This window comes from Lactuca serriola, chromosome 1 (assembly GCF_051521515.1).
Source record: "Lactuca serriola cultivar US96UC23 chromosome 1, Lser_US96UC23_V15, whole genome shotgun sequence".
Taxonomy (NCBI): domain Eukaryota; kingdom Viridiplantae; phylum Streptophyta; class Magnoliopsida; order Asterales; family Asteraceae; genus Lactuca; species Lactuca serriola.
Window position 1 is genome coordinate 243,848,316 of NC_136408.1, and position 19,244 is coordinate 243,867,559.

Sequence of the window (19,244 nt, forward strand, 5' to 3'; positions counted from 1 at the left end):
ATCCACTCACTACAGGTGAGTTCATACCCCTTTAACTAACCTTTGAAATGCTTTTAAATGTTTTAAATACTTTATGGGGGGAATACAAGTTGAACCATGTTAGTTATTAGATCAATCACATGTGATCAATGACTAACAAGCAAATGGATTTTTCATGCTTTAAACTGTTTTACCAAATAAATGACTTTAAACTGTTATCAAACTATTTTCCATGTCAAATGCTTTATCAAAATTCACTTTTTATACTAAACCTTTCCTTTTCAATTTTTAAACTTATATATTTTTAATAACCATGTCTACTACATATATATAGTTTTATAAATAAGGTTTGAAGGACTTAGGAGAGATAACCCACTTTACTTCCTGTCCTCGTTGGGTTGTGGTCTTAAAGTACCCGGTTGTTTGTCCGAGTGTCGTTGAACCCATACTTATATATTATGTATATATGTATAGACATAAAGATTTATGTCTCAGTACAGTACATTCAGTCATTCATCAAGTTTACTAATAAACTATAATAGGTATAGTTTAGGGTTATACTACTTACTACATTTAGTTCAATGAAACATACAAGAGTCAGTTCATTCATGAGTTATTACTTATTACTATGAGAACATATACAACTATACTAGAATAAGAACATATACAACTATATTAGAATGAGAACATATACAACTATACTAGAAAGAGAACATATACAACGATACTAGCATGAGTAACAATACATTACATATACATGAATACGTTAATATAAATGTGATCCACTCTATCGGAGCATGCCTTCAATGTCATGGACCGAGTTGTAGCCATAGTCTCTTGGAGGGAGAGCGTGAGTTTGCGTATAGATCTATACTGGATTGACTATCATACACCTTGCCGGTAGCTACAGCCGGACCTGCAGGTCTGCGGGTGCCAAACGTCGTACCTTTTTACGACTTACATTGTCATGTTTCATAGTCGATAGTATAGTACAATTAATCACATAATACCTTGATATAAATCTGGTTTAAGGTAGTTAGTACAGCAGTAGTTCCTATAATACAACACTACAGTACTACATTAATTTACCCTTTACATATATTTAGTGATCATTTCACTTAAACATTAATGTACAAACTATATTTTGATAATGATAGTTACACTTGGGAAAATTACACACTTTTACAAGAAACTAACATACAAAACAGTTATGCCTTGGTAGAAGGTTACTTTTAGTAGAAAATATAGGATTTTCTAGGAGTTACAAACTTTTACAAACATTTACATACTTTTATTTCAAACGTTTACAAACTCGTACTTTAAACAACATTCAAACATTTTGACACAAACATCGACACTAAATACTTATGAACTCACCAGCTTTAATGCTGATAAACTCTATCAAAATAACTTGTATTCCCAGGTCCTCAGTAGACAGGTACCGAGGCCAACTTTTGAGAAGATGGAGCGCATTCAAGACTCATCTTATTATTTAGATTTACATTTTTGGTGTCTATAACTGTACAGAACACACTTGTATTAAAATTATATATTTAATGCAATGGATGATGTTGTTTGCTTGTTTGCTATTATACTGTGTTGTGATACTTTACATGACGTCCTCCGCCCCAGAACGTTTCTGCCATTCTCGGTTTTGGGGTGTGACAGTATGAGATTGGAAAAGGGCACGAGTCAAATGAAACTGGAAGTCGGGATTTCAAAGATTGATGCTTGATTTTTCGATTCGAATGTTATGAGTTGGAGAAGAACTGTAAGAACGAAGGGTCAATGTTCGTTTGTTTATGGGTTTGGTTTGGGGAAAAATGAACCTTTGATTGTGAACGAATGATTGAATGAGTTGGAATGATCGAGACGTGTAAAACGAAGGACTGATGTTTTGGTTTAGAGTGATGAAGAACGAAATGGATTATTAAATTGAAATCGAATAATTTATTTGTTAAAAGGCGAAGTTGATTTCGATTTTGGTTGTAAACTGAAAGCAAAGAATGTTTGGGTTATGGTTTTGATACTCTTATTGAACGAAGGGGGAAATAGTGAATTTGTACGAAGGGTGGTAACAAGTTTCATACCAAAGGCTGAGGATTTCATACGAAGAAATGAAATTTCCGTATGATTGGTTAAAAATTTTGTATGTTTTAAAGAAAAAGGAGAAAGTTTCGAAAACAACCCCTAACCTTTTGAATGTTTGGCAACTTTGACAATTGGGGTTACTCTTCGTATAATTGGCACAATGCTTCGTATAAATTGAAGAAGAAAAGCAAAAGTTTCGAAAAAAGCCCTTGAACCTTCGAGTATTCGAAAACTTCGTCATTTAACTGAAGTTTCGAATTTTTGACACTTTTCACCCAACTTCGAAAATTGGCTGAAGTTTCGTATGTTTGGGGTATTCTTCGTATGATTGGAAGTCGAAAGGGCATGATTGTCGAAATTAGTCCCTGAGGTTTCGAAAATTTGGTGGTTCTTACCCAAATTTGAAAAAGGATTGATTTTGATGAAAATTGAAGAATATGCATTTCAGGCCCCTGCAGTTTGTGCAAATTGACGCTTTCTACCCAGCTTTGGAAAAAGGGGAGAGTTTTGCATATTTTGCTGTTTTGGGCGCACCGGGTCACTACAGAATTTTAAAATTGACAATTTCTACCCATTTTTGAGAAATTTTGTCAAAGGCGGTCCGTGAACGAAGCTAAAAATTGAATATTTTTTTGGGATTTTTGGATTGAAGCACAAAGTTTATGCCACATGTTGAGGGGGAGTTTTGACACGGAAAATTCCGAATGGAGCACGTTCTCTTTCCTTGAAAGTTTCATCTGTATCTTCCGCATACAAGCTCCGTTTTCTACGTTCTTTATATCCACGCATTGGTATTTACGAGTACTACAACTTTCATTTAAACCTCATCGGCTAATTCTCATTTTATCTCCGATTTGCAAAATTGTATCGAATTTATCGTGCTCGAAGAGTAGGGACTAAGTTTCGTCCATATCTTTTGCATATGAGCTCTATTATCGACATTCTTTATATCCATGTGTTGGTATTTACGAGTACTACAACTTTCATTTAGATCCCGTCGGCTAATTCTCACTCTATCTCAGATTTACAAAACTGTATCGAATTCGTCGCGCTCGAAGAGTAGGGACTAAGTTTCGTCCATATCTTTCGCATACGAGCTCCGTTTTCGACTGTCTTTTTATCGTTGAACTCCTATTAACTATATCTTCATTTCTTGTTTAGACTTTTTTGGTTAAAATCAACTGATCAAAAATTCGAATTTCGGGTTGTGCACTGCTATGCTAAATCTTAGAAAAATCATAACTTCCTCATACGAAATCATATTTGGACGTTCTTTTTATCCACACTCTTGGTTTAACATATACTATGACTTTCGTTTAGATTGCTAAGGCTAGAAAGCATTTTATCGTAAATTAACTTTTTACGATTCCTGGTGTCATGTCGGTTTTGCCGTAAAACTTCGACGGGTCATATTTTCTTCGTTATAACTCGGATTTCGGCGTTCTTTATATGTACGAAACCCTTGTGACATATAATTTAACTTGGTTAAGATTAATCCTTCTAAGTAATATTCCATAAAAAAAGTCGTTTTTGACGCCCATTGTCTCTAAATTGACTGGCTCGAATATGCGGGCGTTACAAAATAATTTGTAAGGTATGCGAGCTCCGGCTGATCATACACTTCCATCCTCCTTTATTATTTAAAAAATATTTTAAGAAAAATCATTTTAAAATCTTATCCTTAGTTTGAGACTGGAGACACACGATTGTTTCCTCCAATTCACTCAAACCAAGGCTCTGATACCAACTTGTAACATCCATAAAAATCACGCCAAATTTAAACTTTTTAAAACATTTATAACCATTAAGTTAATACAACTCGTTTTCAAATAGTATCATATCAGAGTTACCAGAATTCATAATCATAAATCGAGGAAGTGTACAGTCACGCCTTCGCCTTCCCGCGATCATCCGAAGTACCTGAAACAATAATCGATAAATGTAAGCTCGAAGGCTTAGTAAGTTACCCCCAAAATACCAACGCCATATAGAGATAACCATATCATATAAACATATAAGCAAAGAGCATGCAAAATGAGCCTTCAGCCTGACTGGACCGCCTCGCATGCCTTCATCATATCTGGACCGCTCTCCGAGCCTTCGGCACGTCTCGACTGCCACGTAGGGCCTACAGCCTATCCGGACCGCTCGTCGGGCCTTCGGTCTGACTGACAAGCCTTCCTGGGCCTGTAGTCTATCGGACCACCCTGGGTATGTTGGCCTTCAGTATAAAGCAGGACCGCCTCAACCCAATTCCCAATCAAACAAACATGTGCACATAATATCATACGCTAGCATATATAACAGTCAAACCGATCTAACAGATCATCAATCATAGCAACATCCTACAACCAGGATACAGACCTAACCGGTCACTAACATAGCATCATCCTATATACCAAGATACCGACCTAACCAGGTTACTAAGCATATCACCATCCTAAATACCAGGATGTAAATCAATAAGCATATCATGCAATAAACTTGGATACAAATCTGATAAGGGCCGACATTGGTGCCTTAGACCCTGTTGATATAGTGAGGATAACTTACCTCTCAAGTAGCTCGAATTGATAAACTCAACTCAACCAAATGCAGCTCCAAATCCAACACCTACATCCACCAATGACTTACTTCCATAAATTTCCAAATGACCAAAATACCCCCAAAGGTCAAACTGGTCAACCCTTGGTCCAATTCAAAGTCAGCGGTCCAAGTCAACAGTCCATGTTGACCCAACTCGTCGAGTTCCTTAAGAGTTTAGAAGGCCATAAGACCCTTATTGACTCGCCGAGTTTCCGACCAACTCGTCGAGTCTATGCGTGTCCAGAAGTCGGGGAAATCCTAACTGACTCGTCGAGTCCTCTGCTAACTCGCCGAGTCCATGCAGAAACCAGCCAACGGGAAAACCCTTCCTGAGTCGTCAATTCCCTTATCCGACTCGTCGAGTTCATAAAGTCCATTTCTTATCCAGATGATTTTGAGCCATTCCAAAGCTCCAAATGGTAGATCTAGCCTCCTAGGGCCTAGTTATCACGTAAAGTTGCAAACTTTACGTGCATGCAAAGTCTCAAGAGTCAAAAAAAAGCTAAATAAGAAGCTTAATACAATTGAAAGGGCCATAGCTTGACAAAGGCTGAGACTTTATGACAATAAGGGGCTAAAGGGGTCCAGATCTGAAGTTGCAACCTCAAATCTTGCCCCAAATGCGAAATACCTCCACAATACCCTAAAAGGGTTCTAAACCCATGAAACAAGGGATCTATCTAATGGAGAGCCAAGGTAACAGCTTGTTACCTTCAAATTGATGCTGGGATGAAGTAGAACTCATATCCACAGTCTCTCTTTGCTCCAACTTCTTCCACCTCAAGCTCTTCCCTCCACAATCTACCTTTCACGCTTAATATCACACCAAAATGAAGTGTAAGCAGCGATTTAGGGTTTATGGACCCACAAGGGGGTTGTAAGGGAGGCTAAGGGGGTAAGTGACCCTTAAATAGGGTCCAAAACCTCGGGGATTAGGGTTTCTCATTCCAGCTCCAACTCGCCAAGTCAGGTTCACCGACTCGTCAAGTTGGTCAATTAAACTATGGGGCCAAACGCATCCCTACTCGACGATTCCAGGCACCAACTCGTTGAGTAGATCTTCTGATATAGACATAAAACTGTAAAGTTATATACCTGGGAGTCGAGGTGTTATATGAGACTTAGGGAGTGTAAGGCAGGATCTGAATTCTTAAGATTTGAAAAATTAAGAGGTCTGAATTTCTAAAGGGTCTGAATTCTTAAGATCTGAATTTTTAAATGTTGTTTGGTTGGATCCTCTAAATTACATATTTGAATGATAAAAATGACCATTTTACCCTTATATGTTATCTTTTTGTTGAATTCAATGTTTTTATTCATAAAATAAGTGAATGAACTTCTTGAATAATAATTAAAAAATATAAAAATCATATAGAATCCAAATTAAACATAAATCAAAATTAAAAACTAATCCAAATCAAGCATACATATTTTAAAATCCACGAAATCAAACTAAAATCCAAATAAAATCCTAAAAATTTAATTTGAAGCATTTGAAAATAATTGATTCGCAATCTCGTCACGCAAATTATCCATGTATGCATTGCCTTGTGAACTCCATTCCATATCTTGTATATTTTGGCCATCACTCTTCCCCCATTCTGGTTGACCAATATTTTCCTCGGATGCCATAAATAATTCATCATGAATATTGCACTTCCTTATGAAATTATGGACTGCGAAACAAGCAATAAAGGGATTATAAACATTCCCGATTTTGTTTTTTTAACTTAAACGAAGCTGAAAACTTTGACTTTAAGTAATCGTAGCGATTCTTCATTTGATTTTGGTCCACAACAAAATTATTTTATTTTGCTCATTTTTAAGCTACAATCCTCCAAGAGAGTGCTTTCAAACTACCCCCATCCCGACCATTAATTGTAATTTCATGCTAACATGCTTCTAGGAAAGTTCTTTCACTAGCTTCTACCTTCCAACTAATCGTAGGCTTCTTTGTGGCATGTCTAGTATAATTTTCAATAACAAATCAATAAATAACAACACAAATCAACACATAACGGTACAAATCAACATATAAACAACACAAATCAGAACATAAACAACCCAAACCAATGCATATAACAGCAAAAAATCAACACATAAACAACAAAAATCAGCACATAAACAACACAAATCATTACAAATTAGCACATAAACAGCACAAATCAGCACATAACAACACAAATCAGCAACATATTTAAGCAAATGAACAATATATTTTAGCACAAATCAATAAACACATTATCAACAAGTTTCACCAATAGATTTCAATTATGAATCAACAAGATCAGCAACTTACTTTCAGAAAGCAGTAAAATTATAATCAACATCGCAACATATTTTAGAAATCAACCCATACATTTCAGAAATTAGCATAATTTTAGAAATCAATGAAGAATTTCAGATTAGAAATATCAAAAAAAAAAACGACGACATCTTCTAACCTTGAAGAAGTACGATTTTGAAGAACAATAGTAAAAAAACGAGACAAAAGAGAAGAAATATGGAAGCATCTTCTACACTTGAAGAATGTGATTCTGAACCAACATCAGAAAAAAAACGAAAAGAAAATAGGAGAAAACATAAGAAAAACGAATGAAGCTGATGATGTTGTTAGAGTCGGCGATGGTAAGGGTTGCGGCGGCAGGAGATGGTGTCTGGGAGGGTGGTGACGGCGGCAGATGACGATGGGAGGAAAGTCTTCGGTGGTGAGAGTATAATGAGATGATGGAAGCGAGAAGCAAGCAAAAGCGAACAGAGATAGGGTTATGGAGTCTTTTTTTTCTTTTTAGACAGGCTTCCAAGTCTGATTCGGTAGGTGATAAAATTTAAATTAAGATCACAAAATAAGAGGTAAACAAACAGTCTGAATCTTACAGATTCAGACCTACCTCTTATTAAATGGTATTAAGATGCAAACGAACAGGTTTTAGTGGCCAACTGGTTTGGATCATATGGGCAGTTAGGAGTAATGGTTGTGCATCAGAAGTCTCTTGTGGGCTGTTTATCAGGAGTTTGGCTACCAATGTTGGGTATCGGTTATGGAATCTTATGTCATGAAGTTCATTGTGGAGGTCTCGAGTGATTTGTCAGGTGGAGGTACACCTGAGTGATGTGTTATGAGCATAACTACAACCTATATGTTCATACAACCCTAATTGATTTGGATATAAGTTTTTCACTAGTTGAACATGCAATTGAATACCAAAGAAATAAACCCAAGATCTACCATACAATTTCGAAAATTATATAACAAAAAGGGTTTTGATGTTTACCTTGCTTGTTATGTAGCAATAACAATAACACCTTGTAGATCCTTGACTCTTGAAAGCTTAGTGCCTCAAATGTTGCACCTCTAATGGCTCGCAAACTCCACTAGCAAGAGGATGAGAGCGGAGAGGAGGGAATACTTAGAAAAAATGGCTCCACTAAGCTTTTAAGGTATAGGGTCGAAAATCTAAGAGGTTACATCCCTTTTATACATGAGGTGGCTTAGTCCCAAAGCTAGGGTTTCCAGGTGGAAACCCTAATTCCATGCTTAAGGCCTAAGTAGCCTATGGACTCCTCTTTAGAAGGCCATGGATGAAAATCTTATAGGGCCACCCTATAGTTTTCTTCCACTCCTATCCAAGGAGTCAAAGAGACCAGTTTCACAATTATCAATGATTTGTAAAACAACCCATGTACATTTAATCAGTTCCTTTAATCAAAAAATTAATTCCAAATTAATTTCTGATTAAATACTAATTAAATAACATAATTTCTAATGAATATATTATTTTCATAATACATTAATAAATCAATTTATTATTCCAAATAATAAATTCAACCTTTTTCTCTCTCTCTCCAAAAGCCATACTGACAAGCTGCTAGAGTGAAGGCAACCCAAAAGGGCCATGCTATTATCAAATCAAGTACATACCAATTATAGTTATGGGCTTAGACACCTAATCCAACAGTTTCCCACTTAGATAAGTCTAATAACTATGATTGCAAGTATGACTTCAAAATTTGACCAGCAATCGTAGCTTTCAAAAGTCGTTGTCGAACTCTAACCTAGTCAGTTACGTGTCCTTAAGATAAGGGGTCAAATATTCCTCCATTCTACAACATATCATATGTACACGAGATATGGATTATAATCAATCTCTATGTCCTAAGTTTGTTTCCTGATTCTGATTTATGACAACTGAAATCAAACTACTAATTGAACACAATGATTCAGTCCAGGCTTGGCTAAGCGCTTTGGATATCATCATCAAATCATTGAGGGGCCCACAAATATTGCTTTTACCATTAAGGAAAAAGGAACGGATAAACTCCGACTCATATGCTTGCACTATTCATTTATCAAATCACGCACAACAATACATTTTATAACATCAAGTTACTGATGCGTTTACGTATTATCAATGCACAACTGACTCGTAAACAATAACTCATATGTCTCTGTTTCAATAATATAAGATATTATCGTCTCAAAATTACTCATGATAAAATCCATGAAGTAATTCTCTGAGCGTGGGTTAATCAAATACTCAAATCTCCATTTCAGAAGTACTCGTGAATATTGAAGCAAACCATTGCTATGTCTAAACCCTTAGACAATCTACAATCCAATTCACGACAGTCTTAATTCACTACTTACTTCCAAAGTATGATCGACTGTGCATGTTTTGAATAATCCAATTATTCGGGAAGTAAAACATGCGAATTGAAACACAATAATTGTTGGGTTTTGAGCATTCTAACACTCCTAAGTGTACATGCAACCCTAAATACCTTGGATCTATGTTTTCTCTATTATACATGCAAATAAGAACTTTCCAAGGTATTATCCTAATCTAGCATACAAAACAATAAATATAACAAGATAGAATACATACCTCTTTGATATCGAAAGTCTTCATGAAGCTTGAGTGCCTAGTGCCCCAAGTGTGACACCTCAAATGGTTCACACAACACCAAATAAACTTGGAATAACTTGAGAGAATTCTACACTTCATGAAAATCGGCTATCCCTCTCTAGAATGATACTAGTCGCCGATTTTGTCAAGAATAAGATCTTTATATAGTGTTACAATCAGGGTAAACCCTAATTGTCATGACTTTCCATTTCCTTGGATCCATGGGTTCAAATACACCATGGAGCATCCATGGACCATCCTATGTGTTTTAGCCCAACTTGATTATCCATGGAGCATTAGCCCACTATACAAGTATGGATGATTTACACAATCAACCCATATATTTAATTAGTCTTCTTTTGATCACTTAATTAATCCTAGATTAATTCTTGATCAATACTAATTAAATAATCTTATTATTCTTATTATTAATATACTAGAACTTATAATATATTAATAACCATAAGTGTCTTATTTCTCTCATTATAGTCTATCCAAGTGCATGATGCCATGCAACCCAAATGGACCATGCCGGGTCGGGTCAAGTCTTACCAATTATAGTTATGGACTTAGACATTAATCCAACAGTCTCCCACTTGGATAAGTCTAAAACTAATATTGCGTATGACTTCAGGAACCGACCGACAATCATAGCTCTCAAAAACTTCTGTCGAACTCTGACCTTGTAGATGAACTCTGACCTTTGTCAGTGACTTGTCCATTAGATAAGGGATCATATATGTGACATCCCCATATTTCTCGTCCAGAAAAGACCGATTTAATTTATGCTTTTTAAAATAAAATCAGTGAAATCTTTTTAAAAGATGTTGCGGAATTGGTCCCCAAACAACATATGATAAAAGTTTATCAAAATCCATCATTAAGAAGGTATATATTTTCCATATATATCAAAACCTCGGGATGTCATGTTCTAATACAGATTAAAAGCATAAACAAGACATTATAAGCCTTTCAACAGTTATTTACAACTACTGGCCTATAATCCAAAAATCTCTCGTCGTCCTCCGACTATGCTCGGGGTCCACTACCTGTAATCATAAAACTGAGTGGGTCAGGCTTGGGAGCCTGGTGAGCATATAGGGTTTTCAACCCACAATAATAATATACTTATTAAGTTCACCAATCAACAATAACCCTGATTACCCATTCCCATTGTCCTCACTTTACGTCCCTAAACACCTATCACAAGGGACCTAGCCTAAGGATTATCATCGAGATAGACACTACTGCTAAGGGGTTTCCTCAGCCATACATGTCCTTAAGGCAACCATGAGGGGGATGGAGTACGCCAATGAACATTTAATTCATCAACACCTATAAGTTGCGAACCTGCTAGTGTTCCACTGGACTATCTAGAAAGTCCGTGGTCGTCATCTATACTCCGCTAGATGACTACAACAACAACAACAACAACAACATCGAGGCCTCTCACCATTTTAACACACATCAACTATTTCATCTACCCATGTTCTACCCAACATATTTTGTAGATAAAAAGCATATACAGTTTAAAACTTGTATAAAACATCAATTCAAGAGTCACCTCGAATAAACAATTAGCATATTTACACATAACACGTATTTCAAGGTAAATACTTCATATCTATGTGTAAATTGAAAGTAACTACACACTCACATATTTTGGTGAAAATCGGGCAGCAATTCGTTTCCTAAAACGATCGTTTCTAATAAAACCGGGAGTTTTATTGAGAAACCGGGCTCTGCAAAAGTCGGGCTTCGAAACCGAAAACATAAATTTTCCGGGCTTCTCGGGCACTTCGTGGGGTATTTCGGGCTTTACAATCGATATCGGGGCTTTGCGGGATGTTAAGATGAAGAAAATATGGGTTTAGGGGTTAAAAGTGGCAATTTCTTAAAAATATCCGAGAAGGCTCGCAGCCTTCTATTTATAGGGTGAAGCTTCTGATCGGACGGCTGAGAAGCTTCTGATCCAACGGCTGAGAAGGCTTGCAGGCAAAGGCTCGCACATGGCTCGCACCTGCGAGGGCTCGCTGGCGGCTTCTAAGTGGACCGGAGTCTACTGGTGCACCTGCGATGCTTGGAGCTAGGTTAAGCGAGGCTCGGACACACGCGGAAGCAGGGTGAAGCTTCGGCTGGGGAGCTGGCTGCTTCGGATTGGGCCTCCTCCTCGGTCGAATCAGAAGAGGACACGTGGCTTCGCATGACTCAGCAGTTTCGGTGACTCAGCAGCCTAGTGACTCAGCAGGACAAGTGTCACATTCTAAGCGAGGGTGACGTGGCAAAGTGTGACTATGCGAAATTTCTCGGTTTTCGCGCCAAAACTTCTAAAATCCATAACTTTCGCATACGAGCTCCGTTTTTGACGTTCTTTATATGCACGCGTAGCTAAAATTACGATCTACAACTTCCATTTAGACTTCGTCGGCTAATTTTGACTTTAAATTTTATATTATTATTTTTAACAGACCGGGACAGGAAATCCGTTAAAAATTCTTAACTTCTTCATCCGATATCCGTTTTCGTCAGACTTTTTACCGTTGTGCTCCTAATGACGAGACCTTCAATTCTCGTTTAGGTTATGTCGGCTAAAAATCGCTCGATCTGAAATTCGAGTTTTTAGTTGTCTACTGCTACGCTGAAACTTCGAAAAATCATAACTTCCTCATATGAAGTCATATTTGGGCGTTCTTTTTATCGAACTTCTCGGTTTAACGAATACTATGACTTTCGTTTAGATTACTAAGGCTAAAAAGTATTTTATCGAAAACTCACTTTTTACGACATTCAGCACCGTGTCGGTTTTGTCGCGAAACTTCGACAGGTCATAACTTCATCGTTATAACTCGGATTTTGGTATTCTTTATATCCCCGAAATCCTTGTCTTGACCACTACAACTTTATGTAAAGATATCGGGCTTATCTCACACTTTAATTTTTGGCACTTATTTTTATTCATAATTAATTAATCCCTAATAATTAAGCATAAAACACATAATTCACATAATATTCACATAATTCCTTTTCATTTCTTCAAAATGAGTTACAAAGGTTAACCTAGACTATCAACTCAATATAAATGCCTAGGCTAGAAACACGAGTGTTACAATTCTCTCCCCCTTAGGATGATTCCGTCCCCGGAATCACATATCACCAAACAACTACGGGTAGCGACTCGTCATGTCACTCTCCGTTTCCCAAGTGAGATTTGGTCCATTCGTATGTTTCCAGCGCACAAGCACTAAATCGACCATCTTGCGTCGTAACTTCATAGTCTTACGGTCAATGATTGCCTTAGGTTCTTCGATCAACCTCTTGTTTTCATCCAACCTTAACTCAGAAATCGGAATTATGTCGGGCACATCTCTTGTGAACTTTCTCAAATAACACACATGAAAGGTGTTATGAATACCCTCTAGTTCTTCCGGTAACTCTAGCTTGTAAGCTTGATTCCCGATTCTCTGAAGAACTTTAAATGGTCCAATAAACCTTGGACTCAACTTCCCTCTCTTACCAAATCTTATAAGTCCCTTCCACGGCGAGACTTTAAGTGAAACCGAATTTCCAACATCGAAGGATATCGGTTGTCTTTTCTTGTCAGCATAACTCTTTTGTCGATCGTGAGCAGCTAACACCCTTTCCCTTATCACTTTCAACTTTTCAGCAGTCTCATGGACTATTTCAGGTCCCATAAACTGCTTTTCCCCAGCTTCCAGCCAACATGATGGCGTTCGACACTTTTCCCCATACAAAGCGTGATAAGGTGCCATCTTAATGCTTGATTGGAAACTATTATTATAGGAGAATTCTACTAAAGGTAAGTGTTCATCCCAGTTACCTTGGAATTCTAGGGTACATGCTCTCAGCATATCCTCCAATGTTTGAATCGTTCGGTCGCTCTAACCATCGGTTTGCGGATGGTAAGCTGTACTCAAACACAACTTGGTACCCAATTCCTCTTGTAGACTCCTCCAAAACCTTGAGGTAAAACGGCTATCACGATCGGACACAATCGTTAACGGAACACCGTGAAGCCTCATAATTTCCTTCACGTAAGAATTCGCAAGTTTATCCATAGACCATTTCTCTTTGGCGGCTATGAAATGCGCACTCTTAGTGAAGCGATCAACGACCACCCAAATCATGTCGTGACCGTTCCTTGTTCTGGGTAGTTTAGTCACAAAATCCATGGTGATGTCTTCCCATTTACCCATGGGTACGGGTAAAGGTTCTAAACTCCCATACGGTTTCTGATGTTGTGCCTTAACCCTAGCACAAGTTACACACTCGGCCACATACTTAGCAACATCGAGCTTCATCGTCGGCCACCAATAATAGGGTTTTAGATCCCTATACATTTTTGTATTGCCGGGATGAATCAAGTACATGGTCTTGTGAGATTCTTCCATCAGAAGATCTCTGACTCCGCCCGTTTTAGGTACCCAAATCCTATCTTGGAATACCTTCAACCCTTGGTTGTTTGTACCGAATACTAACGTTTTGTCCAAAAGTTCTTCCTTTCGGTCACTTTTCTCTAAAGCTTCCTCTTGAGCTTTCTTTATACTTTCCACAATTGTCGAGACAACTTCAATTCTCAACGCTCTTGGCCTTTTATTTTCAAGATTTACCTTTCGACTGAGAGCATCAACAACAACATTTGCTTTACCAGGGTGGTAAAGTATCTCACAGTCGTAGTCCTTGAGTAACTCTAGCCAGCATCGTTGCCTCATGTTCAATTCCTTCTGATTAAAGAGATATTGAAGACTCTTATGATCAGTGAAAAGTTTACACTTGGTGCCATAAAGATAATGCCTCCATATCTTTAAGGCAAATACTACCGCTGCCAACTCCAGATCATGAGTGGGGTAGTTCTTTTCATGTTCCTTCAATTGCCTCGATGCATACGCGATCACTTTATCCCTTTGGGTCAGAACACAACCTAACCCAACTCCAGATGCATCGCTATAAACTGCGAACTCATCAACTCCTTCAGGCAATGAAAGAATCGGTGCTTCACACAATCTCTTCTTCAACTTCTTAAAGGCTTCCTTATGCTTCTCATTCCAAGCATAAGTAGCTCCTTTGTGGGTCAAAGTTGTTAATGGAGTAGTAATCGAAGAAAAGCCTTGGATAAACCTTCGGTAATATCCAGCTAATCCTAAAAAGCTTCGAATCTCCGTAGGACTCTTTGGTTGTTCCCACTTCATTACAGCTTCAATCTTTGCTGGGTCAACCATTATTCCTTCTTGGTTAACCACATGACCTAAAAATTGGACTTCTTGAATCCAAAATTCACACTTGGAGAACTTTGCATACAGCTTCTCCTTTTTCAGGACTTCTAGCACTTCACGTAGATGCTTTTCATGTTCCTGCTTGCTTTTCGAATAAATCAAGATATCGTCTATGAATACTATCACGGATTTATCTAAGAATGGTTTACAAACCCTATTCATCAAATCCATGAAAGTTGCTGGGGCATTGGTTAGTCCGAACGACATAACCAAAAATTCATAGTGTCCATATCTCGTTCTAAAAGCAGTCTTTTTGATATCCTGCTCTCTCACCTTTAGTTGATGGTATCCCAACCTAAGATCTATCTTCGAGAAATAGCTCGAACCCTGCAACTGGTCGAACAAGTCATCGATCCTTGGCAACGGGTACTTGTTCTTTATCGTCACTTTGTTCAGCTCTCTGTAATCGATGCACATTCTCATGCTTCCGTCTTTCTTCTTTACAAATAACACAGGGGCTCCCCAGGGTGATAAACTAGGTCGAATGAAACCTTTGTCCAATAACTCCTGAAGTTGTGTCATAAGTTCTTTCATTTCGGTTGGCGCTAATCGATAAGGTGCTTTCGCTATCGGTGTCGTTCCTGGTAACAAGTCGATACGAAATTCTACTTGTCGATCAGGGGGCAATCCGGGAAGATCTTCGGGAAAGACTTCTGGATAATCACACACCACCGTAATATTCTGCACCTCCTTCTTTTCCTTAGCATCGATCACGAACTCTAGGTATGATGTACATCCCTTGGCCAAACACTTTCTGGCTTTCATTAGGGAAATGATTCTAGAATTTACTCTGCGTTTGTCTCCATACACCATAAACGACTCTTTCCCTGGCGGGTTTACTTTTACTATCTTCTTTCTACATAGTATTTCTGCATCATTGGCGCTAAGCCAATCCATTCCTAAAACTATGTCGAATCCATTTAACTCGATAGGCAATAATTCCTCTTGGAACTTAATCCCATCCAAGTCAATGAGAATGTTTTTCATACGATGGCTAACAGGTACAAACTTGCCACTAGCAATCTCGACTAATAAGGCATTAACTAGCCTATCTACAGGCAAAGCTAGATTTCTACCAAATTCATGCGATATAAAGGAGTAATTGGCTCCAGAATCAAACAAAATTTGGGCAGGCAATTCGTTTACGAGAAAGGTACCTGAAGCGACATCGGCTTCTTCTTTCGCAGCTTCGAGCGTCATATGGAAGGCCCTCGCCTTCGGCTTTGGTGGTAGATTGGGTTTTGTTGCGTCCTTCTTCTTCGGGCAGTCCCTCAAAATATGCCCTTCTTCATTGCACCCAAAACATACGTTCTTATTGAAGGTGCATTCATTGGCATAATGCCCTGGCTTTCCACATTTGTAACAAGTGACTTCCACGCTGCACTTCCCAGCATGTTTCTTCTTACACTTGTCACACCACTTGGCTTCGGTTCCTCCTCCAAACTTTCTCGAACCAGTCTTCAAGAACTTTTTCTTTTTATTGGAACCTGAAGTTCCTTCAAATTTTCTCTTTTTGCCAACTTCGACCTTGCTGGCGGTTCTCCCTTTTATCATATCTTCAACAGACTTGGCAGCCCAGATAGCTGCCTCCAAAGTAAGTGCCTGACGTACTGGCACCACATACTCCCATGGAAGTCCCTTTGCGTACCTGTCTATTTTTGCCAACTTATCTGGGACAATACGCAAAGCAAACTCCATTTTGTCTGTGAAGTTATTCGTATATTCGTCAACGATCATACTCCCCATCTGCAACGTTAGAAATTGGTTTTCTAACTCAAGTACATTTTGGGCCGAGCAGTACTTGCTCTTGAAGTGCACTAAGAAATTTGCCCAAGTTAATTGCAGTGGCTCTTTAGGGCTTAGGGTTTTCCCCAAAGTGCTCCACCAACGAGCAACACTACCCCTGAACTGACGTACTGCAAACGTAGTTTGTAACTTGCCTTGGCAATCACAAGTCATGAAAGCCAACTCCATTTCCGAGATCCAGTCCATTACTCCGACAGGATCTTCTTTTCCATTGAAGGTCGATGGCTTGCAAGTCATAAAGTCCTTATACTTGCACCCGTTTCTCTCAATTCTACCCCCGTGGTTATTCCTCCCAACCACAAGCAGTTCACTATGACCAACCGATCTACTGTTGTTCCCTTCTTCAGATCGATCGTCATTTAGTTCACGTTGTTCAACAGGAACTGAAGGTTCATCCCTGTCGTTCAGCAGCATTTGCCTCAATTCCTCCCTCTGTTCAGCCAACATGGTCTGAATCATAGTTCGTACTCCAACCATGGTGATGGGTTCGGGTGCAGCTCCTACTATAGGCACCTGTTCCACCACTTGGGGTTGAGGTTGTTGGTTTCTGTTTGCATTTCCAGCTCCACTCCGAGTTCTTGCCATTACAATCTATATACCGAATAAGGCGAATTTAGGTCTTTATTCTTGTTAGACATGTCAATTCCCTTATCACTCCGAAACGTTTACATGTTAGTTCTAATCTCGTAATCATACGCTTAGAATCCTACACACATAAAGTTTCCAGATCCGGTCGGCAACAGACCATAGATCCGAACAAATAATGGCACACATGGCAAACACATAGCATTTAGCACATAAGGGCATTTTAGGCATCTTCCCTAAAATAAACTAGTGCTCGTGTCTAAAATATGGTAGACACTCATCTCACAATCATCACTTAGCATTCTAAGTTCAAGTCTAGAAATTCTACAATTTCTTAGTTCGCTTAAACTAATGCTCTGATACCAACTGTGACATCCCCATATTTCTCGTCCAGAAAAGACTGATTTAATTTATGCTTTTTAAAATAAAATCAGTGAAATCTTTTTAAAAGATGTTGCGGAATTGGTCCCCAAACAACATATGATAAAAGTTTATCAAAATCCTTCATTAAGAAGGTATATATTTTCCATATATATCAAAACCTCGGGATGTCATGTTCCGATACAGATTAAAAGCATAAACAAGACATTATAAGCCTTTCAACAGTTATTTACAACTACTGGCCTATAATCCAAAAATCTCTCGTCGTCCTCCGACTAAGCTCGGGATCCACTACCTGTAATCGTAAAACTGAGTGGGTCGGGCTTGGGAGCCTGGTGAGCATATAGGGTTTTCAACCCACAATAATAATATACTTATTAAGTTCACCAATCAACAATAACCCTGATTACCCATTCCTATTGTCCTCACTTTACGTCCCTAAACACCTATCACAAGGGACCTAGCCTAAGGATTATCATCGGGATGGACACTACTGCTAATGGGTTTCCTCAGCCATACATGTCCTTAAGGCAACCATGAGGGGGATGGAGTACGCCAATGAACATTTAATTCATCAACACCTATAAGTTGCGAACCTGCTAGTGTTCCACTGGACTATCTAGAAAGTCCGTGGTCGTCATCTATACTCCGCTAGATGACTACAACAACAACAACAACAACATCGAGGCCTCTCACCATTTTAACACACATCAACTATTTCATCTACCCATGTTCTACCCAACATATTTTGTAGATAAAAAGCATATACAATTTAAAACTTGTATAAAACATCAATTCAAGAGTCACCTCGAATAAACAATTAGCATATTTACACATAACACGTATTTCAAGGTAAATACTTCATATCTATGTGTAAATTGAAAGTAACTACACACTCACATATTTTGGTGAAAATCGGGCAGCAATTCGTTTCCTAAAACGATCGTTTCTAATAAAACCGGGAGTTTTATTGAGAAACCGGGCTCTGCAAAAGTCGGGCTTCGAAACCGAAAACATAAATTTTCCGGGCTTCTCGGGCACTTCGTGGGGTATTTCGGGCTTTACAATCGATACCGGGGCTTTGCGGGATGTTAAGATGAAGAAAATATGGGTTTAGGGGTTAAAAGTGGAAATTTCTTAAAAATATCCGAGAAGGTTCGCAGCCTTCTATTTATAGGGTGAAGCTTCTGATCGGACGGCTGATAAGCTTCTGATCCAACGGCTGAGAAGGCTTGCAGGCAAAGGCTCGCACATGGCTCGCACCTGCGAGGGCTCGCTGGCGGCTTCTAAGTGGACCGGAGTCTACTGGTGCACCTGCGATGCTCGGAGCTAGGTTAAGCGAGGCTCGGCCACACGCGGCAGCAGGGCGAAGCTTCGGCTGGGGAGCTGGCTGCTTCGGATTGGGCCTCCTCCTCGGTCGAATCAAAAGAGGACACGTGGCTTCGCATAACTCAGCAGTTTCGGTGACTCAGCAGCCTGGTGACTCAGCAGGACACATGTCACATTCTAAGCAAGGGTGGCGTGGCAAAGTGTGACTATGCGAAATTTCTCGGTTTTCGCGCCAAAACTTCTAAAATCCATAACTTTCGCATACGAGCTCCGTTTTTGACGTTCTTTA

The 19,244-nt window shown here is 38.8% G+C and overlaps 1 pseudogene; it reads left to right on the forward strand.

Annotated features, from left to right (window-relative positions):
- Positions 1 to 7,306: 7,306 nt before the first annotated feature.
- LOC145066905 (uncharacterized) overlaps positions 7,307 to 19,244 on the forward strand; it is a 57,722-nt pseudogene continuing 45,784 nt past the window's right edge.